The sequence below is a fragment of the Phaenicophaeus curvirostris genome, chromosome 3 (genome assembly GCF_032191515.1).
Source record: "Phaenicophaeus curvirostris isolate KB17595 chromosome 3, BPBGC_Pcur_1.0, whole genome shotgun sequence".
NCBI lineage: Eukaryota > Metazoa > Chordata > Aves > Cuculiformes > Cuculidae > Phaenicophaeus > Phaenicophaeus curvirostris.
In genome coordinates this window covers 53436432-53442752 of record NC_091394.1, presented here as the reverse complement: position 1 = coordinate 53442752, position 6321 = coordinate 53436432, and positions in this window count along the sequence as shown.

The window sequence follows — 6321 nt, the reverse complement described above, 5'->3', positions numbered from 1 at the left end:
ACATAAGGAATCATTAAAATGGTAACTTATCATTGCTTTGAATGCAATTACCAGTTTTCTCCTTGCACCAAGTGTAACAGAAGAGCTTAATGAATAGCACCATCAAGAATATGGACTTTAACAAATTATTACTTTGAATTAAAATCTATGTCCATTCGTTTACTGCTAGGTGTGATGAAGTCAGTTCCATGCACCTTCACAGAAGTGCAGCATTCAGAGCAGAATGGGTTGTCATTGAAAAGTTAACATTAATTTTGGGGAAAAAATAGTGTTCATTAGGCTACAAGAATATCTGAAACAGAGGAAGGAGACTTTCTGCTTTCACCAGCTGCAAAGGCTCTTCATGCCATACCTTTCCTTTCCTATGGGTTGTGCTCTCCCTGACACAGTGGAGAGGATGATGTACATGTGCCCCATGCCAGAGAAATCTGAGAGCTGCTTAGAACAATAGCAAAGGAGGATATGCTGAACAGCTCATTTCTTGCCTCATTTTGGATGGCACAAGCGCAAATATGTGAGGGAGGGAGAAATCAAAGAGGATTCCTCACTTTACTCAGCAAGAGGTCCCTCTGTTCTGCAGCAGAGGCATTAAGTTCCTCCTCGTGTCCTTGGGACATCTGAACTGCCCCATAATGAGCTACTGAACCTATGAGGAGGGTGCATGCTTCACCCCTGAAGCTTGTGTGCTCTTGAGCCTGACAAGCCCACCACAGTGCTGGGCATCTTCCAGGACTGAGCTCAAGATGGGAAAAGAAAGCTCAGCACCTCTGGGGTTACTCAGCATCTCCTGGGATGAGATCTCATGCTCCTGCTGGGTAAGCAGCTTCACAACATGCTGTGCCTACACGTGGCTTAGTACAAGCGCTTTGCTGCCTTGCAGCTGGCTAGAACTGCCAAAGCCAGTATTGCATGTCCCTGCTGTCACTTAGCTTTTGGTACTGAGCTCAACATGCTCAGCAGTCAGTCAGTGACGCAGACTAGGACAGGAAATGTTAAAAGTATCACATCTAGAGTTTCTTTGTTTTATTTTGCAAAAATTTCAATGATACTAAATTTTCTTTTGGATTATGTAAAAATCAAAAGGCATCTTTTGTTCATATATGCTTCATATATACAATCCTTTTATGAACAAATGTATCTGATTTAACACATTTTGCTTAATCAAATATTTCAAAAAATGCCAATTTAAAAACATTTTTCCTTCTAAATTGTTCAAATGTTTGGTGTGGAGGGTTAATTTTCTTATTCTGAGGAATTTTCAGTGCTATATTTAAATGTTTTTTAATGTTTCATACCATGCTGATATCATCATTAGTGCAGTAATACATGAAATATCCATATTAGCAATGCAATAATCAATGGTTGAGGTGGGCTAGTATTATGGCATTTCAGAGTTAATTCTGTAATGTCTATGAAATGGAAATAGAATATTTGTCTAGAATAAGGGCAAACCCAAATTCAGAATTACTAGTTCTCAAACTTCTCTACAGACCTTTTCTTGGAATATCCTTGAAAAAAGATTGAAAAAACTTATTTTATTTAGATTATAGAGTAGTCAATGCATGTCAAAGCTATGTAGGAATCTTGGTGAAACCTAGAAAGGCTGAACACGTGTGTCATTCAAAACTGCTCCTAGCAGTTCTGGATTTCCATTTTGACCAATGAATAGAAGACATTGTGTAAAATATACATAGTCTTTTGCAGATCATAATGTCTCATTTTTGTTGTGTCAGTTTTTTTCTCATGACAGAAGGTAATTTGATCTACAAAAGATGATAAAATGCCTCAAACAACAATAATAGATCCTACAAACGTGAAAACAAAACTCCCAGCTCTTACATTATGTCTCTCTGTGCCTCCTTATGCAGAAGATTGCACGTGGACTCATCAGAAAAGATAAATAAGAAAAATCATTCAATGGGAAATCTTGTTATGTAATTTCAAATGGGATTTGAAAAACAAATGTTTAACTTACAAAAGTGTGATTTGAAGAATAATTAATTAAAAAATGGTTTAGTCTAAACAAAAATGACAGAAGAGGTACAGTAGCTTGATCTAGTCTGAACAGGAAATCCCAAGACAGTGATCTTTTTATTTTTAATATTCCCTTTGGAAATACTGGAGTTAGTAAGACAGAATTAGTGGCATCTACCTAACACTCATTTTGTTCTCTCAGAACTTTTCTCTCCTTTACATTTTATATGAAGATTTTTGTGGTTTTTGTCTTACCCCTGTTAGCACCTTGCAGAACAGCAGAGGATAGGATCTTGGATCGTTGTGTAAACAGAGAGGTATAATTCAAGATATAATTTGAATATAATGTAGTTAATTAAAATTCCACTTTTGCTTTAATGGAAAGATTATCAAACATATTTTAATGTCTAAAAATCCAGTCACTTATTGATATTTCAAAGCCAGCTAAGAGCCCAGTTCCCAGTGACTCCCATTTGCATGAGGTAACTAACGTGTTTGAGTTCTTTAGAAATCATGCTTTTCCTGCTGTAGTGGTCTCACTATTTTTAAAACAGAAAAGTTCATTTTTTTCCTAGAATCTGTAAGATATTCAGTGAGTAGGAGATGCATGGAAAAGCTAGTAGTGTAAGAAAGATACATAAAAAAGCAGTAATCGCAATAATACAGTGCTGCTCTGTGTGGTTAATTTCAATAGAAACTTTCTTAATGTTTTGACAGCTAAGTTCAGCTTTTGAGTCCCATCTAGTTGGCAAAAAATGACAATTTTTTTTCACTTAATAAAATTTCTGTCAATACTGTGATTGTTAATTGTGTCTTTAAATTATTGCTCTTCATTGAGCAAAATTGACCAACATATTATCTGTCATTTGCAATATAGATGAAAATGGAATCAATATGATCTGAAGTTACCCATAAGCATGTTCTAACTACAAATGATCTGAAGAATCAGTATCATCCTACAGTGTGAAATGACTACAAAAGGAAAGGCTATATGATTTTTTTAGCTTGTTTTTGTCACCGGTGAAGGAGGAGGTAGTCACTGATGATGAAGAGATAACTGAATTACAGATGAGAAATTCCAGCTGGCCTAAATCCATATCTAGCACTTGCTTCAGTGTGAGGGCTGGTGGAAAGCTTCGCTCAAGGAGAGCTAATCAACAGCTCCCACGTCGCCCTCCCTTCAGCATGAGTTATGAGGTGACCAAGTGGGAATCAGGGAAATGGTGTCAGATTGAGTATCTCAGTCAGATGTACGCTGTAGGTATTTTCATACATGGCTAACATTAAAGTTCTAGTAGGCTAAAGCACACAATCTTAACTCAGGAGTTGTTCTGTAATGGGAAAACACATGAAAGAAAATGAATCTGCCTTTAAAGGTAAGCATAGTACATTCTGGGATGATAAACCCAGAACTGAATCATGATATATTCATCATGATTTTATTAGACTTTTACAGAGCAGGCTAATGTGGATGTCTTAATTGAATTTTTAAATTAAAAGCTTCATCACTTTTAATTTATTCCCTTTAGTTCTTCAATTTAATAATATCAATCACATCTTGTGAAGATTTTTGGTTTTATTAATATTTAGTTTTCAGTTTAACATTTTTTTGCTTTGCTTTACTTCAGTCTTTTTTTAGGGGGATTTTCATTCTGTGTTTTTGTTTGTTTGTTTGGGTTTTATTTGGGTTTTCAAAAAGATTATGTTAATTATTTTCCCAGTTTTTCTTTCTTAACTAAGCTTTCTTAACTATGTTACCCACAGCTGTAAAGAACATGCATATAATCACTTGTGTGATAGGCTTCATATAATATTCAAATTTCCTAAACACCTTTCAGCCTGCATTTTTTAAAGATACCAAGCATCCAGAGCAGATGATAGCAGAGGGGAAGAGCTGTGGGTGTCATGCCAGGGGCAGAGGATGGGTAGCACAGTCCCTTTGGGCTGTAGCAAGGGCTTGGATCTACGTGAGATAACAATGAACACACCTCCTAATACTGTAGTCTCAGACTTAGCCTTGAGTGAAAGTCTCCTGTGTGTGAAGTGAAAAAAGTCAACAGCTAAATTATTTAAACTTTCTGCTATACCCTGATCACCTTGATTAAAGGAAGCATGTTTTCCCAGCACTTACCTGGAGGATCTGACATTCCTAAGTTTTGGCATGTTTTGATATGTTTTGGGAATCTCACTTAAATATCATCAGGATCACTGTTGTTGCTCATAAAATTTTAAGGCTACCTATTATTTCAGACTGCTAAGTGCCCCTTTCAATCAAAAAAAAAGTTATTTCCAACTAAAAGATTTTTTAGGATGGGTGATATCTCTTGCTATCAGCCTCATTAACATCATCACACATTATATTATCGACCCATCTGTCTGGAATAAGAAATTGAGTGCTAAAATTTGATTTAGGTAAAGTCATGCCAAAGGCAATTTTTTATCTTACTCAGAACATTGATTTTTGCTGCCTATCCATTTCAACTTACTTATTTTTAGTAACTGTTGTTAATAATAATCATGATGATAACATTGTCATATCTGAGTTGCTGAAGATGTGTGTAGAAAACCTAGGAAGATCAGAAAGACAGCCTTGAACCAAAAATAGAAAAATTAAACATGATGCAAGGAGCAGAAGGCAAGGAATAAAAATAAGGTGTGTGGATATTAGAATGATTAGAGCAATGCAATCATGAAATTGCTCACTCTGAGATGATGCCTGCCTTCTCTGTCAAACTGTTGGAGTTAACAGCACCAGGAAAATGTTCACATTCATAAGTGCCCTGTGTAACAGTCACCTGTTTCTTTTTCAAGCATTTAGCATCTCCTGGCTGCCTTGTATTCTCTCAATTTGTGGTACAATTTTCCTTTTATTCATAATGAACAGTTAGTGAATTTTATCTTCTGGTGAAGCCAAATTCACCGACTCTCAGGTTTGCAGTAGGCTCCAGGCTTACATGCAGCTGAATGTTGACTGCATGAGTTACTACCGTGCCTCCCATTGCACGATAAATCCCACTATTTTACATTGGTATTAATGCTTTTGTGCTCTCTCTTGCTCTTTTTCTCTCTCTCTACTACTTTCTCTCTCTCTCTCTACAAGCATAAGAGCACTTCTTAGCTCCTGGTCCCAGCTACATGACCCAGGAACTCTCCAAGACCTGTGTGCAAACCGTGCCACTTCCTGGAGTTTTCTGTGTAAGGTAGGTCTACAGCTACAAAGCACAGACTTATGGTCTAAGATAGAAAATTTGCTGGTATGTCCCCATAGTGGCAGCAGCTGGGGAGTGATGTCAGAGAACATTTCAGGTGCCACCAGTGAGGTTCTTCAGAGCTCATCAAGTATTGTGGTAGAAAGTCAAGAAAGTGTTATAGGCCCACAGAATCATGGAATAGTTTGGGTTCGAAGGGACCTTTAAATATCATCTAGTTCCAACACCCCTGCCATGGGCAGGTACCCGTCCCACTATATCAGGCTGCCGAAGGGCCCATCCAACCTGGCCTTGAACACCTCCAGGGATGGGACATCCATGATTCAACCACCCTGACAGATAGCTCTCCCCATCTTTCTCAGACCCCAAAGGTATCCTCTCTTATCCATTATTACATCCTGAGGAAGAGTTAATTCAGGAGTCAGAATTAATCTTGCCCTCAGAGCCTCAAGACAAAATAGTTGGTCAACATGGGCATGGGTGGAAGACTTGTGAAAAGCTAACATATCTGTATTTAGATTCACTTATTACCGAATCATCCCAAGCTTCCTCACTTTTGCCACTGTACCACTTAGAGGAAAAGAGGTTAATTGGTTTGGGTTTTTATTTCTCTCATTGAGTTATATTAAAATATTTTCAGTGTCTAGGAAGAAAGAACTGAAGTATCTGCCCTGTCCCCTGGGTGTAGGAACCGTCACTTTCCATTTGTGGACACTGAAATTGTAATGGACTGGCTGTATCCTAAGTCCATGATGCCTGATGGGATTCATCCTGGAATAATGAAGGAGTTAAAGGATATTATGGCGGGACCCCTCTTGGTCTTCTGTCAAAGGTCTTAGGTGTCAGGTGAGGTGTCTGCTAACTGGAAGCTAGTCCATATTATTCCATCTCCAAAAAGCATGAGGTAACACCCAGGGAACTACAGAATTGTTAGTCTAACCTCAGTTCCTGAAAAATTATGGATAAAATGATACTGTATACTACTGAAACACATATAAAGAATCGGGCACAGTTGACATGGGGTCATAAAGGGAAAATCCTGTTTAAATAATTTGATATCCCTCTATGGTAAGGTCAGCCGCCTAGTGGATGAAGGAAATGCAGTGGATGTAGTTTTTCTGGATTTTAGTAAGACTTC